Source organism: Bos javanicus, chromosome 11 (assembly GCF_032452875.1).
Source record: "Bos javanicus breed banteng chromosome 11, ARS-OSU_banteng_1.0, whole genome shotgun sequence".
NCBI lineage: Eukaryota > Metazoa > Chordata > Mammalia > Artiodactyla > Bovidae > Bos > Bos javanicus.
The window spans coordinates 77,271,822-77,289,421 of NC_083878.1; the positions used below are offsets into that span (position 1 = coordinate 77,271,822).

At 39.6% G+C, this 17,600-nt stretch overlaps 1 long non-coding RNA gene across 1 annotated transcript in view; it reads right to left on the reverse strand.

Moving 5' to 3' along the window:
* The window catches only part of LOC133257379 (uncharacterized), a 412,549-nt gene that overhangs the window by 151,951 nt on the left and 242,998 nt on the right, over positions 1 to 17,600 (reverse strand). The window lies entirely within an intron of this gene.

Genomic DNA, 17,600 nt, shown 5'->3' on the forward strand with positions numbered 1-17,600 from the left:
GGAAATGGGACCTACCACACCTATTCTCATTTCGAATTTTTGCTGCTTTTTAGCATGCACCTTGGAGAAAGCAATGGCACCCCACTCCAGTACTCTTGCCTGGAAAATCCCATGGACAGAGGAGCCTGGTAGGCTGAAGTCCATAAGGTCGCAAAGAGTCGGACATGACTGAGTGCCTTCACTTTCACTTTTCACTTTCATGCATTGGAGAGGGAAATGGCAACCCACTCCAGTGTTCTTGCCTGGAGAATCCCAGGGACGGTAAAGCCTGGTGGTCTACCTTCTATGGAGTCGCACAGAGTCGGACACTACTGAAGCTACTTAGCAGCAGCAGCAGCAGCAGCATGCACCTTACAAACTTAAACACAAGAATTATGGCATATTTATTATTCCTCCTTTTGATAGTTCAAAACTGAAAGGGTTATTAGCTACTAACCTGGAAGAGTGAGAAAGAGGACAACATACAATAAAATTATAACTCACCAATCAGTTTACCACATGTAGGATGTTTAATGTCAAAAAGTAAATAATAAAACTGAAATGTAATGGTAACTTAAGACTCAGGCAAGCTTTGAGTATGGTCTCTACTACTCTGAGATAGGAGTAATAGAAATCTATTCTATTTCTATTCTATTCACTTGCTTATTCATTTATCAGTTTAATAATATCCATCAGATATGTATAAGTGGCAAGGTGCCTGGATACATCAGCAGGTAAGCTTCCTGCTCTGTTAAATGAACATTCATTATGGCTAAGATATGCAACAGACAAGTAAACAAATAATTACCAACAGTTGTAATTGCTGTTACAATTGCTATTACAATTTAATGTAATGAAAATTTGTGGATTAAAAATTCTGGAGGTGGGGGATATTTTAGACTGGTGATTAGGATGATAAGACGTTTTTTCTCTCTTTAGTTTTTAATCTAGTCTGGACTTTAAAGCCAAATGTGCCTGAGAAGGCTGTCTGCTAACTGCCTTGCTGCTGCTGCTGCTGCTGCTAAGTCACTGCCTTACTGAGCTAGAAATATAACTAATGAGAATAGGCTCCACAGGCCTTCTTCTTCCTGAAATGGAGCTCGAAAATACTTGAAAACAAGGCGTGCTCTAGACTCCTGTTGTTGTGCTGCTTTTGTGAGAGTTTAATTGCTTTTGAATGCATATGAATGTCAATTCGAACCAGGCTAAATACGTCTTCTTGGAGACAGAGCATTTGGTCTTTCTTTCAAGTTCTTTTGTTTGCTTGAATCAGCTTTGTAGTTTAACAGATGTTTTTGGAGGAAATGGAGACATAAGCTTTTATAATGCCGAAAATTAAATGAGAAACAATACTCTTCCCTTCATTTTCCCCCAAAACATGCAACCCCGCAGAACTGGCAACCCACCCACACTGCAGAAAATTTCCACTGTTAGATGGTACACCTTACTAAAATGAAAGATATTTTTTGTGTGTACCCAGAGTTCATAATATATGGTTCATTCTTTGGGGAGATACATAATTGAATGGGTAAGTGATTATCCCTTTAGCCTTGAGGAAGGATAGTGTTTCTTACATTCATAAAATCGTCTCCCTTTAATTAAAAATAAAGTAAAATTATCACAGGAATAGGGATGCCTAGATTTTCTGTGTCAACCCTACCCCTCCAAACTTCTGCTCTACCACATAAGCAAACTCTCGTCCCACCTCAAGGAACCCACACACATACACACATGCTCTCCGTGCTTCTGACTCTTATTCTTATATGATGCTCTCTATTTAACTGTGATGCTCTCTTCTGACCCAGATCAAACAATTAAAATTACTGACATGCTTCTACATTACTTGTGCCCTTGCTTCTGCAACATGACTGCAAAGTTCTTAATGGAAGATAATAGAATACAAAAAAGCATCAGCTTTGGGCTTCGCCAGTGGTTCCGTGGTAAAGAATCCGCTTGCAATACAGGAGACCTAGGTTCCATCCCTGGATTGCGAAGATCCCCTAGAGAAGGGAATGGCAACCCACTCCGGTATTCTTGCCTAGAGAATCCCACAGCAGAGGAGCCTGGCAGGCTACAGTCCATGGGGTTGCAAAGAATCGGACACAATTGAGCTACTAACACTTTGGAATCAGACAAACCTATCCTAATTTTAACTCTATAACTTTCTACATATGTGATTTTGGACCAGTTCATTAACTTCCTCCAGCCTTGGTAGTCAATTCTGTAAAATTTCCTTCCATCTCTCAGAAAGGCTCTGCCTGTAAGTTTCACTTTCAGACAGATTGATCTCTGGTTTTGTGTGTGAGATTGCTAAGGCAGCCCTGGATTCTATATTCATACCACCTCCAGTCTATCAGAAAGGACAGAATATCCTGCCAAGCAACAAAGACTGGGTGACTTTTCATGCTTATGTCACACTTCTGCAGCTGAACACAGCACATAAGCCAGAGAAACACCACTTGTTGACTGTGTTACTTCACATTCTCCACAATTAGATCTGGGAGTTCTGTGAATTCCACCAGAAGCTCACACGTACAGAGCACAGAGGAAATAAGGAACCATTTTTCCTTATTTGGTGATGTGCAAACAAGTATTCTTTTTTAGATTGTTTTTACTTTTGGTAGATGGAACAGACAGAGAAAGTATAGAAGAGAAAAATGTGAAGAGAAGACAAACATCAGAGGACATTACAGGTAATAAAAATAAATATTACTTGATAAAAGTTTGATTTCATGTTAAACAATGTTTACTAGGTTTCAGTATTAAACACACTTTTATGACAGGTTATATTCAAAGAATTTGAAAACCAGTGTCCAAGTGTAAAATCCAAATATTGTCAAAGGAAATATGGACGCTAACAAGCCAAAATCTATGAAAATTTTCTACAATAGGAAAGATTATAATAGTGGGGACTCACTTATATGTATTGAATACTTTTAGGACTCATCTTTTGATTGGCATGCCTCTGGTCATTGAATAGAGTTTAATCACATTTCCTAGAAGGCAATAGTTTATTCTTCCATGGGCTAGAATTTCTGGCGGAATTGTCAACATACTTGAGTGAAGTGTTAAATGGCACAGGATCTTGAGTACCCTGGGCTGAGGCTGGCATAAGTAGCTATTCCAAAGTCAAAATCAGGTGACTCTGGCAGGCAGGGCTGGGCTTTGGCAGAATTAATTAAATAAGCAGTGCATGTGTTAACACCACCTCTCTAGCCAGGTTATACACGCTCCTTCCCCTGGTAATCTACTGTTCCCATTAACCTGAGCCAGGAACTGACCTCCAGGTTTAAATGCCCCATTGATTTTCATCATAATAGAAAAAAAACTCACTGGAAAGTAGCAGAATTTACTCAGGTGGAAGGGACAAGAAAGGTGAGGGAAGAGAGAAAGGAAGGAAGGGAGGGAGGGAAGAATAAGGGAACAAACAAGGATGGAATGGCGGACCTTTTCAGTTTTTCTGGATCATACATACTTAGAAGAAGAAAATGGCACTTGGCATAAAGACAGCTTTAAGGACACAGCTAGAATGGTCATATTACATAGAGACCTATACACACGACCCAACTGAAAAATCATATAAAGTCAACATTGACCAAAATCACCTTGCAAAATATAGAATAATATAGCCATGCTGCTGCTAAGTCGCTTCAGTCCTGTCCGACTCTGTGCGACCCCATAGACGGCAGCCCACGAGGCTCCCCCGTCCCTGGGATTCTCCAGGCAAGAACACTGGAGTGGGTTGCCATTTCCTTCCCCCATAGTGAAACACAAACTCAATGGCAGCATACATTTTGACTGTAGTCATTAGCAAGTATCAGATTTATCACACACTCACAATGTGTGACTCTGTGTGTGTGTGTGTGTGTGTGTGTGTGTGTGAAGGGTGCCAAAAATAACTACACAAATCTTGACTATGTTGTAGGAAATGAAAAGCACCATCTAACTAGGTTATGCGCAATACTCCTTGCTCACCCTCTCCTTTCAGCAGAGAATACAGTGATGTGAATCCTGGTACGATGAATAACTTTGTGGATAAGCTGAAGCAGATAATCAATCTACCTATCTCTTTTTTAGTCATCTATATCACAATCCTTTGCTTTTGTGTAGCATTTAATTAATTTTATTTCATTTAATCATATAAAACTATAGACTGTCAGAGCTTAGATATTCCAGAAAACATCCTGCCAAGTCCATATATTTTATAAATAGATAACTAAGGCCCTGAGAAGTTAAGCAAGATCAGTCAATATTAAAAAAAAAAAAAAATTATGTTAGAGCCAGAACGAGGATTAGGTGCAATACAATGACTAATGTGTGTCAATTATGCCTTTTTTGTTGAAAAGGGCAGTGCACGTGACAATGTTCATGGAGCAATTTGATTTCTTTGAGTGGAAGACAGTGGACTATGACTCAAGACTGGTCTATGGGTCAGCCATGGTCCAGCAGCAGCAGCGGTAATCAAAAGGAACAAACAAACTACAAAGCAATTATCAAGAAAACAATTTTGAACAAGTGTCTTGATCAATGTATTGAATCTCATAACAACTGACCAGACAATTATGAGTGTAGCTTTCGTTAGGACTGAAACACCTCTCAGTGATTCACTGGTTGTCCTCCGGTGAGGGAAGAAATGAACCCGAGGAAAGAAATGCACTCACCAGGCATCAGAATGACTTTCTTTATCTCTTAATTGCATTTGAGTTTTGAGGCTCAATAAATAAAATCATAATCCTCAAAGCATTAAATTTTAAACAAAGCCATGAAAATTGCATACTTCATTCAATTTAGAGAAAATTGCATCCATATAATGTGTTTATCTTTCATCACGAAACACATACCAAAAAGCTACCTTGTCTGATGTACGATTTCAAAATTTATGATCTTAAAATTTTGAGTACCTGGTCTGACATCCTAAATAAAGCATATGCAATAGTCAGGAAAGGAGCAAACTTCTGGTTATAAGATAAATAAGTCCTGGGCATGCAATGTACAGCATGGTTAACACAGTTATTGTTATACAATATACAATAACAATATTGTATCATACACTTGAAAGATGCTAGGAGAGTTATCACAAGAAAAAGGAAATCTGTAACTGTGTGGTGATGTACTACTACTGCTAAGTCGCTTCAGTCATGTCCGACTCTGTGCGACCCCATAGATGGCAGTCCATCAGGCTCCACTGTCCCTGGGATTCTCCAGGCAAGAACACTGGAGTGGGTTGCCATTTCCTTCTCCAATGCATGAAAGTAAAAAGTGAAAGTGAAGTCGCTCAGTCGTGTCCGACTCTTCACGACCCCATGGACTACAGCCTACCAGGCTCCTCCGTCCATGGGATTTTCCAGGCAAGAGTACTGGAGTGGGGTGCCATTGCCAATTAAATTTATTATAATTGCAATTTTGCAATATACACAGATATCAAATTGTTATATGTATATGCGGGCTATGTTGCTTTAGTCATGTCTGACTCTTTGTGATCCACTGGACTATTGCCTGCCAGGCTCCTCTGTCCATGGGATTCTCCAGGCAAGAATACTGGAGTGGGTTGCTGTGTCCTCCTCCATGGGGTCTTTCTGACCCAGGAATCGAACTCATATCTCCAGGGTCTCCTGCATTGCAGGCAGGTTCTTTATCCACTGAGCCACCTGCGAAGTCCTAATTGTTGTATACTTAAAACTAATACCATGACATATGTCAATTAGATTTCAATAAAAACTAAAAGAGGCTTAACTCAGAATAATTGCAACTGGTCTTCTCCCATCCTGGGAAATGAGAGATGTTCACAAGGGAGAGCTAGAAAGAAACACATACATACCATTCTAGAAGCAAATCCTAGAAACTTTATAAAAGTGATCTCACCAATAAAAGAAGCAAAGTCTAACAGAAAGCTTCCTATGTAACAGCCTGATTAATTTGTTGAGAAACATTCATTGTACTGTGTAAAAGGAAGCAGGCATCAAAAATTCAAAGAATTGTCACTGAAAGTATTCTTTTTCTTCCAATTTTTTCTTCTTTTCAAGTTGGAAACCCAATAGTATTAAATATTTAGGGATGACATTTCTTCTAGACATACAAAAGACCACATTTCATGAACACAATGAAAAAGGATAATTCTTAGAATTATAAATAGATGGTCATTTTTTTGGTCTCTGTTGGTGGTGATAAAATTATTCAAGGCCCAATAACTTTTTGCTGAACCTCTCTCTTTATATCTGGGGAATCTTTCAAACACTAAATGTACATCTGAACTCTCACAAAGCAGCAAGGTAAGCTTCCTCTGAAAAAAAAAAATCCAGTCATCTTTACCCCATCTTCAGTGAGGCCCTGGGAAGGAAACCTCAGAGGACTCACAGTGAAATGATCCTTTTTCATTGGTTGTTGATGATTTGAAAAGTTTCCGCATAACCCAAACCCAGAGAGGTTTTTGCTTCTATTTCGGTTTGAGGACAGAGTCACACGTTCCAGGAGCTCCATCAGAAATCATGTGCCTTGTGCCCTCACATCTCACTCTGTTTAAACTAAGTGATATGCATAGACTTTCCACAGGTATCTGCTAACCCTTGAGAGCTCACCAAGTTTCCACTATGTTGCAGTTTCAGTCTACACATTTACTGGCAACACATACAGATAAGGCATGACCTTGACCCTCCTGTTGCTTAGAGCTTAAACTGTAAGGGAAGTAAACTTTCGATGTGAAGGAGTTGATCATTCTAAGTTATCTACTGGGCATACAAGTAGCTAATGTTATACACTTTCAAACTAAGGAGACCCAGATACAAAAAGGAGGTGGTGGGGACACGAAGGAGAGGAAATTTAAGTTGCCCCATTAAAGTTACAAGTGCTGTCTCACTCCTGTAGATTCCATATGGGACTTGCCAAATATACCTGCTTGTAGCCTACACATCCAGAGCTATATCTTCCTTTAATACATATGCATATATACCCCCAGGCTTATATTACAGCTTTATATTGAAGATCATATATATATATATGTGTGTGTGTAAATGTACGTATGTAAAGTCATATGTATATATATATATATGTGAATAGTAATTCAAATAAATCAATGACACAATGGACATGAGTTTGAGCAGGGTCTGGGAGTCAGTGATGGACAGGGAAGCCTGGCGTGCTGCAGTCCATGGGGTCACAAAGAGTCAGACACGACTGAGCACCTGAACTGAACTGAACTGAATTCAAATAAAAGCCCTAGAGTTCAGCTGCACTTCAGTGATATTTCAGACCTTATCGATCCCTGAACACTCAGAAAACCCAATTCATATAGTGCTCTAAACAAGTACTGTTCACCACAACAAATATTTATTATTGAGCTCCTACATATGTCAGACACGACGATGTATAAAACTTTTCCTCTTTCTCGGTGACCTTACTCAAAGAGGAAACAGATAACTTCCCTGTGACATACGCTGGTAGAATATGCAGCTAGTGTTAGGAGAGCACAGAGGAGGGTCACTAAGTCCAGTGTAGTGAGAGGAGTAAGGTGATGGATAAGATGATGGGAAGGATAGGGGCTTTGTGGGAGAAAGAACAGCAAGAGCAAAGCCACCACACTTTCTAAACAAAGAAGCAAACCAATGAATGAATGATGTGTGAATGAATGATGCACGAATGAATGAACAGAACAGAACTCTGAAGGGGAAGGATGACCCATGAAGGGAACATAATATGAGAACAGGTACCACAGAGATAAATTTTGCAAGATTAGAATCTTAGCTAGAGGAGCTTTGGGAGAAAAAGCAGAGAACTTGATTGAGGCGAATTGAGTAGAGTTCTAGCTCTCTGATTAAAAGCCTGTTTCTGAAATACTGCTGATTCTTCCTTCTTCCTTCTTATTCTTAACCTGGAAAAGGGTTAGTCAGCTGTATTCAACTCTGCAATCGCATGGACTGTAGCCCACCAGTCTCCCCATTCTTAACCGACATAGCTACTATAATTTCAGGGCTGGGAGTCTGGAACTGACCAAGCTTGGCTCTGTCAAGGCCAGGTCCATTAATCTACAGAGTGTTTAGAACTGTGGTTAAACAATGAGAAAATGTACAGCAGTCCTTGACCACAGAAATGTCATCAGCATCAGTATGTACACACACAAATGCACATACGTGGGGATCCTTCTTCCTCACATGTACATACTAATTACTCTTTGGGCAGCTACGGGCTGAAGGATCACACTTCAGAGCAGAGACTACTGATGCCAGAAGATCTAGAGAATCTGGCCTCTTTCTTACATTTTATATGAGGCCAAGAGTAAAGAGACTTCAGATCTGTGTTGCAGCCATCAGGGAAATCCAAATAGACTCTATATCCCATCAAGCTAGGATGTCAGAATGATGACACCTCCAGGGATAATGTGGATTGCAATTTGCCAGCGAACTACAATGCAGTTGATTGATCAGCATTGCATAGTGGCCAGAGCAGAGGATTTGGAATCTGACTACCAGGGTTTGGAGCCTCATTCAACTTTTTATCGGTTATGATTTTGAGGCATGTTGTGTAACTGATCCGAGCTACTCTTTACTCATCTAATAAAGGTCACAAAATTGCCTTTTGAATGACAGATTCAAGAGACTCTAAGCCCTCTTCTACTGGTTGTTCACAAAATACTTCCTTTCCTCTACTCTGGCTTCTCATAAGTCACACTGTCCTTGCCCAGTTTTGTCTCAGGCCACTCTTTGTTTCTTTCTCAGGATCAATTTTCCTTGCCTGCTCTTTACATGTTTGTGTAATCTGGAGCTATAAGGGTCTTATCTCTCAATATCCCTGGGGAATTCCATTGTCTCTGATGTTTCTACTACTGCTTATGAGAAAGTGCTTCCTACACTTTCATCTCCAAGCTTTGCCTCATGTAACTCCAGACTCCTGTGTCTGACTCCCTACAGGACATCATCAAAAACACAACTGACATAAAGCAGAGTAGAGTTTATACTTAGTCCCACTCTTCTTCCAAGTGTCACTGGAGCAAGTGAGCAATTAGGAACAAAAGCTGAGGGATGCTGGGCTCATGTGTCACATTTGGTAAATATAGCAGATTGAAAGCTAGAAAAGGAATCATGATTCAAAAAAATCTGGGAAAGGAAATAAGAAAATCTGAGGATCAATGAGGACAATTACAACAATGAATGGGAGCACTTCAAATGCATGAAAATCCATCATATTTATTATTCTAAACTCCCTGGTCATCTTTGAAAGATGCTTTGGAACCTAATGAAAATTTGTAAATAAAGGAAAGAATCAGGTATTTCTCCTGTTTTTCCCAAAAGGAACACACCTCAAAGGAAATAAGTTGTTAATAAAGTAAATTTTCTCTCTTTCCAGGCAATATTCTAGCTATTGAATAAAGAAAAAAATGAAAGAATTCGAGTATTACTGTATCACATATAAGGTACCATAACAAAACAATGGACTAAGATATTGATTAGCAATGGCTGCTAACATCACAAAAATAGAGACAGGTAGATAGGATGAAACCTCTAAAGAAAACAAATGGTTCTACTTCTGAAGTATTCCTATGTAAAGATCAGAATTTGAATCTGATCAACTCTCCAACTTACAGGAAATAAAAGGAACAGAGGCAATGCAAACAATTTCTGTGGTAAATGTTACAGGAAAATATAACCTGGTATCTTAAACAAATAAATAGTAAAGGAGGAAAGAAAGGAAATATGGAAAGCAAACTTAAAAACAGATCTAAGGAATACAGCAACCGAAGTCGATGTTTATTTTTTCATTTGGAGTCTGACTGCTCAAGCTAAAAATTAGGGAAGACGAATAGATGATGATAAGTTGAAGGAGGAGGAGGATGGGGTGTGGTGATGATGATAGATCAAGATTTGAGAAAATTTTAATATATGCTAACTGGAAATTTGCTGGTTTAAGAAATTATTGATTATTTTATATGCATGAAAATGGCAGTGAGATTTTATAAAAGATTACCTTTTTGATAATCATACTAAAACATTTGGTATGCTTGGACTGCAAGGAGATCAAACCAGTCAATCCTAAAAGAAATCAGTCCTGAATATTAATTGGAAGGACTGATGCTGAAGCTGAAGCCCCAGTACTTTGGCCATCTGATGCAAAGAGCTGGCTCATTAGAAAAGACTCTGATGCTGGGAAAGATTGGAGACAGGAGGAGAAGGGGACAGCATCCCTTGGTTGGATGGCATCACCGACTTGGACATGAGTTTGAGCAAGCTCCAGGAGTTGGTAATGGACAGGGAAGCCTGGCATGCTGCAGTCCATGGGGTCGCAAAGAGTCAAACAAGACTTAGCGTCTGAACTGAACTGAACTGAAACATTTACAAATGAAATATGTCTGAGATTTATTTCAAAAGAATCAGAGATGAGGAGAAATGAATGAAGTATAGATGAATGGTTAACTGTTGAAGCTAGCAAGGGGTATACAGAGTTTTATTAAACTATTCTCCCCACTTTTGTATATGTTTGCCATTTTCCATAAGGAGAATTTTTTAAAATATCTGAAAGTGTTTGATTGAGTAAAGTTTCTGATGCATCTGGAGGCTTGTCATAAAATCACTATTTAGGTTAGAAATCAAATTTAGGATGTGACCAGCCCTGACATCAAAGGTGACTACAGTTAAGTTGGAAACATAGTAACACAGTATAATATGGATTTCATGGTGCACCAGGGTCATTAAAGAGAAAAAGATATTGCCAAAGAGTAATTGAGAGGTCTTTAACCTCTCAAGTTGACATACTTTATTAAACACTCTTGTATCATATGAATCATCTCTGGTACTGATTAAAAATGCAGTTTCTATAATCCAATCAAGAACCAATGGGGAAGGAGCTGAAACGTTACAGGTTTAACTAGTGCTCCAAATGTTCATCATCATAATTTAGGAATCAAAGTGGTTTATTTCAAGATGTGTGTGTATGCATGCTAAGTCACTTCAGCTGTGTCCAACTTCTTGTGACCCTATGGACTGTAGCCCGCCAGGCTCCTATGTCCAGGGGATTGATTCTCCAGGCAACGATGCTGGGGTGGGTTGCCATGCCCTCCTCCAAGGAATATTCCCAACCCAGGGTTATCGAACCCAGGTCTCTATGTCTCCTGCATTGGCAGGTAGGTTCTTTACCACTAGCACCACCTGGGAAGGCCTAATTTCAAGGTACAATATGATATTCCAGTGTAAATGGTTAGAAGTTGGAGGCAGTTGGACTAGGATTTGATAAGCAAAGAGTAATACAGGTTTGGGAGTTATTTTCATAGATTTTCCAAAATAATTCAATAAAGGTGTTCACCAAAACCAGAGGGTGATGCAACAGAACCTCCAATGGTTAAAGGGCACAACTGACAATTCTGGGAGCCAATCACTCACCACTCTTGTCCCTAATGTCCCAACTGATTGCGAACGACACACACAGACAAGTAACTCTAAAGCATCAACTGTTTTGGTGGCAATGAAAGAAAGAAAGCAGTTTGAACCTGATGCCAAAATGCAAGTACCTACTGTTTCCCTGGTAGGATTAAAATTAAAGCCCTTCAGGTAAAGTATACCTGATAAATGTGCCTGCTCATCTGAGCCTTCAAGAAGTTCCCTGGCCTCATCTTTCTACTGCTGAAGAGGTATGGATTAAGGTGATGGCCCTTCTATTTGATCAAGGAGTTATACATCTAGAGAGAGAAACAGAGAGTGGGTCCTATTTCTTGTTTTTCTAGCATCATGAGTCTACTTGGTCACAGAATGGCCCAATGGATATCAAGTTCTCCTCTGAGAAAGAGTAATTAAGTTACAGCAAGAGACCAGAAATGTGCTACCCATTGGCCACAGCAGGACTTAAAGATTAATATTATTTGCTACAAGTGCTATTTGCATAATCTCTCTATCCTTCATTAATGTTTATTCAGTTTCTAGAAAATGATGTAACAAGCTCTTAATATAACAGAGAACAGAAATTAGTTTTCCAGGTTTATTTTGGTTACTTTCTAAGAGCAACAAAAGCGACATAAAGGTGATAATTTATTGGAAAAATATCATTAATTAAAAATTTTGTTTTCTATTTCTTGTTAATTAAGACAATACAAGTTATGTGCTCAAAGATGACCTGGCATATAATAAGCCCCTAATAAATGTCTGTTGTTGTTGTTGCTGAATCATACTTGTTATAGGATATAGAATTTGTGATGAATTGTTTTAGGGAAATTAGGTTACTTCATTAAACTTAAGAATTACGATATTTAATTAGAATTTTAAAATGCTAATTTACCCTGTAGACTCTTGAAAGCATATAGACATAGGTGTGGGTGCTACATGGTTTTAAATATACTTTGTCTTACTAGCAATCAGTAGAAAGTGCTAGGGTTTGGAATTTAAAACAGAGTTTAAATCTGAGCTCTACCAATTACAATCTGTGTTGCCTTAAGCTCGTTACTTGACCTCTCTGAGATTCAGATTCTTCATCTGATAGGTAACAGTTCCCTTGGCTATAAAAAAGGAATGGTAATATCACATTCTTCAAAGTGTTGTTGGAAGAATAAATGAAATCACATTAGTAAAGTGTTTCCCTTAAAATACAATGCTCATATAGTGTTTTAGAATTTTTAAATGCTCTTCAACACATAATCTTTTCATTTTAACTACTTATAATACTATAAGCAAGGTAGGACAGACAACTTTATTTCCATTTTACAACTATGAAGACCAGTATTCAGTGAGTTATTGCTCTTGTTCAGTCACTAAGTTGTGTCTGACTCTTTGCAACCCCACCAACTGCAGCACGCCAGGCTTCCCTGTCCTTCACCATCTCTCAGAGTTTGCTCAAACTCATGTCTGTTGAGTGGGTGATGCCACCCAACCATTCATCCTCTGTGCCTTCCTTCTCCTGCCCTCAGTCTTTCCCAGCTACAGTGTCTTTGGCAGTGAGTTGGCTCTTCACGTTGGGTGGCCAAAGTGTTGGAGCTTCAGTGTGTAACTTACTGTATTAGTCTTCTACTACTGTGTAATGGTATTACCAGGAACATAGCAGCTTAGAACAACTACTTGCTGGTTTTGTGGGTCATGTGTCTGAAAACTGCTTATCTGTGTCCCCTACTTAGGTTATCACCTGGCTGCAATAAAGATGTCACCCAAATTGGGAGCTTCATGTGAGATTCAACTGGGACAGAATCCACTTTCAAGTTCATTCAGCTGTTGAAGGAATTCAATTCTTGTGGTTGTGGGACTGAGGGTTTTAGTTTCTTACTGGCTACTGCTTAGCAGACTCCCTCAGCTCCGACAGGCCAGTCACAGTCCTTGCCACGTATAGTTCCCCAGCGTGGCTACTTGTTTCCTCAAAGTTGGCAAGGGAAAGAAACCCCATCAGGTCGGGCACTATAATGTTATGCAATGTAACCATTTAATCTCTTACATTTCAACACTTGAATGAATTTTATTGGCTAAAAGCAAGTCATGGAAATGTGTACACTTGAGAGAAAGGGATCATTTAGGCATATGGACATTAGGAGGTAGAGATTACGCATCACCTTAAACAGTCTACCTGCCACATTTACCCAAAGTCATATTTTTAGGGGAAGAATCCGAATTATAACCCGGTACTTCCAGTTCATATTTTATGCTACTTCCATTTATGAATCTATTAAAATTTCAGGAAATGTTTAACAAGTATCTACTATATCCAAGGAATCATTCCATGTAAATAAGGGCTGTGATAATGAATACGACATGAAAACTTATCCTCAAAGAACAGGGACTATGGAGTGTGCCAAAATAATTATTCCACAATAATAAGAATGTTGAGAAAATTTTTAAAAAAGAGCAGTTATTACTGACATACTTAGGAAGGCAAAACTAGAAAAGTAGTTACACTGAATGAAGAAAAATATTGTTTGTAGAAATGAAATAGGTGCTCAGAAAAACTATAACTTTCAAGAAAAAAGTAAAAAGTTTCAACTTTGTTTTATAAGCAATGCATAATAGATTTTTTCTTTGCTTTTCAATATTTGTTTTTGAAGAAAAGTAATATGTTTAATGTGAGGCTTTGGTTATTCTGAAAATAACAGTGCTGAAAATATACTAGAATCAAGTCACAGTTAGCTTGGCCACAATTGTCACTTCCTGCTCAAAGACATTTTCTAAATATGAAAATAGAATTTTGTGAGTGTTGGCTGTTTCAAAACTCTGTGATGTGCTCCATAAAAAACTCCATGATAAACACTGGCAATGATACAACAGTTATTTCCCCTTACACGTCTAAGAGCAAGAACATCTTAAGCTGTTATAATGTTAAGCCTTATCAGTGGAGGTATAGAATTGAAAGGCTTTAAGCTGGGGAAAGAAAAATGATTTAAGGGTTTAGATGAATTGCACAGACCCGTAAAATGGTATTAAATCAGTTCTGAAAAGATTTGAAGGGGACACAGCACCCTGAAAGTGTGTTGTACTTTGGTATCATTAACGATGATTGGACAACAGAGAAGAGGGAAATGTGAGATGAAATATCAGAATCACACAAGACACTTCAAGTCTTAAGAGGCATGTGAACCAGGATAAGTTGACGACTAAGCTGTTGTTCTTTATCATACTGATACTGATCACTGTAACAAACCTTGCTTTCAAAGCAGAACTTCCAAAGCCAGGGACTGATAGAGGAATTCCAAAACAATACTTTGTTTTAAATGTCTTGGATCAATTTAAGAACCCTGTGGCCGTGAATAATGAAGATCACAGGGGAAATCAGACTGGAAATCTTTGGAAAGCTAGACTATCAGTAAGGGAGGAGGCAAGGACAATATTCAACAAAGTGAATTAAGCAATTATTATTCTAACCTCTATGTCCAATGCCTTCATGGGGCCTCTTGGTGGCCTAGGGTCCCCATCTATAGTGCTACTGGCATCCAATATGATTGTTTTCAATGCTTACATAATACATTTTCCAACCAGGAAACAGGAATACATTTCAGCCAAAGATAATGACTAGTTTATTTTAAATCCTTTCTTTCTACACTTGCTAAAGATGACAGTGGTGAAAATGGGTGCAAAAGATAAGAGCTGATTCTTCTTGATGATCCTGTATTTCTGTCTGTTCTGTTCTAAATGTTGGGTTGGCCAAAACTGCTCACTCAGGATTTTCCAAAAGCTGTTACAGAAAAATTTGAATGAACTTTTTGACCAACTCAATATTTTCATGTCTTATTTAACTTAGAAGAACTCTGTGAATCCATTTTTAGAGAGGAAACTGAGATCTAGAGAGGTTATACAACTTCTACAAGCTCACAGAACAAGTAAGGATGGTTGCAGAACTGAGACTCAGCCACAGGGCCCAGGAACCCACACTGCTCTCCACCACATTCCAAAGCCAGCTGCCAATGATGCCACTAACCCTGCTTACTTGTTAGCAGTTGAAGAACAATGGGTCACATGTTAAGATTCCCGATCAAAAAAGAGATGTGAATCATTTTTGAGTAATTGAATTTCAAGTCCGGAAACTCTAACTTTGACCTACAAAATTGTTTGAGTCACCCTGTTCAGAGACTACAGCTCTGTGTTATCTCAGAGTACAAGCCTCTGTGCTTCTATTCTTGGCTGATTCTCAAAGCCAGATGCCTGAGTGGCAATAAATGCAGAAGACACAAAAAAAGACGCTATCACCCTTCTCTGCTGACACTTGAGGTATTTCAGTTACGAGCAGTGATACATTCTCATTTGAAAGGAGGAAGCTGATAGTATTAGTTTTAGTTTTTATAATGCCATAAGAGGCAAATAAGCCAACATGTTTTGTTGTGGAAGATAATTCTGTTCTGTTTAGTTGCTAAGTCATGTCGAACTCTCTGTGGCCCCATGGACTATAGCCCACTAGGCTCCTCTGTCCCTGGGATTTTTAAGGCAAGAATACTGGGGTGGGTTGTCACTTCCTCCTCAGCAGATCTTCCGAACCCAGGGATCAAACTCAGGTCTCCTGTTTGGCAGACAAATTCTTGACCACTGAGCCACCTGGGAAGCCTGGAGGAGAATTATCCAATGTTAATCAGTCCAAAAATGAACACCTAACATTGCAGGTCCTCCCAGGATAACCCGTTATGTCCTGATCTTTTCCCTCTACTAGAGGCTGACCTAGTCATTGATTAATCAGGGACTCATTTTTCATAGATTCCCATTTAATACCTGGAGCTAATATGACACTTCAATTAACTACAGAGCACCTAAAATCCTACTCCCTTGAGTGCACATCTACTTTATAAGAGCTGGTGCCTGCTTGTGGAACCCGATTCTCAATCTCGGATGGCTAGATCACATGAAAGGAAGCAAAACTCAGGCCTGAAGTGAGTCAAAGCAGGTATCTGGAAGTCAACACACTTGCAGCCAGAGAAGGGTGTGGTCAAGGTAAGAGAATGCACGGAGACTTGCCGAGATGAAGAGGATACTGGTTAGAACATACAACAAATGCTGGGATACTCTAAGTCAGGAAAGCAAATCTCAAGCTATAGTGATGCTGTAGACCCACACTCGGAAAAGGCAATGGCACCCCACTCCAGTACTCTTGCCTGGAAAATCCCATGGATGCAGGAGCCTGGTAGGCTGCAGTCCATGGGGTCATGAAGAGTCCGATACGACTGAACGACTTCACTTTCACTTTTCACTTTCATGCATTGGAGAAGGAAATGGCAACCCACTCCAGTGTTCTTGTCTGGAGAATCCCAGGGATGGTGGAGCCTGGTGGGCTGCTGTCTATGGGGCCACACAAAGTCAGACATGACTGAAGTGATTTAGCAGCAGCAGCAGCAGCAGACCCACACTTCTCAAAATTTAATGTGCATAAGAATCACCTGGAGATTTAGCTAAGATGCATATTTGGTTCAGTAGGCTTCAATTCTGCATTTCTAATAACTTCCTCGGGATGCCCACGCTCCTGGTCTGTAGATGATGCTTCAAGTGACAAAGTTGCAGAACAAAGAGACAGATGTGTCTCTCTGGTACTGGGTAGGAGATGTTGGGAGGCATGCCAGTTTCCTAGCAGAAATGAAAAGGCCAACGCTCAGCTAACTTTTCAAAATGAAAAGTGAAAGTCACTCAGTCATGTCTGACTCTTTGCAACCCCATGGACTATACAGTCCATGGAATTCTCCAGGCCAGAATACTGGAATGGGTAGGCTTTCCCTTCTCCAGGGGATCTTTCCAACCCAGGGATCAAACCCAGGTCTCCCATACCGAAGGCAGGCAGATTCTTTACCAGCTGAGCCCCAAGGGAAGCCCAAAAGTACTGGAGTGCGTAGCCTCTCCCTTCTCCAGAGGATCTTCCTGACCCAGGAATCAAAACGGGGTCTCCTGCATTGCAGGAGGATTCTTTACCAACTGAGCTATAACTTTTGAGGGGAACACCATTGGGACTTTATTCTCAAAGCCAAAGTGTAATTCAGCTGGCTGTAGGTAGTCACCAAATCACTGGTGATTAAAGAACTTTTATGCTGGGCCTAGTTCTTGTGCAGTCCTTCGTCTCTATATAGAGAAGATGCTGGGGAGAACAGTAAGAGTAGGGGCTCTAGAGTCACATAGTGTGCATTCAAGTGGAGTTTCCATTCTCTACTTTCCATTTTGCCTTGGTCAAAGTTTCCTTTTCGGTGAATCTTTCTTTCTTTCTTT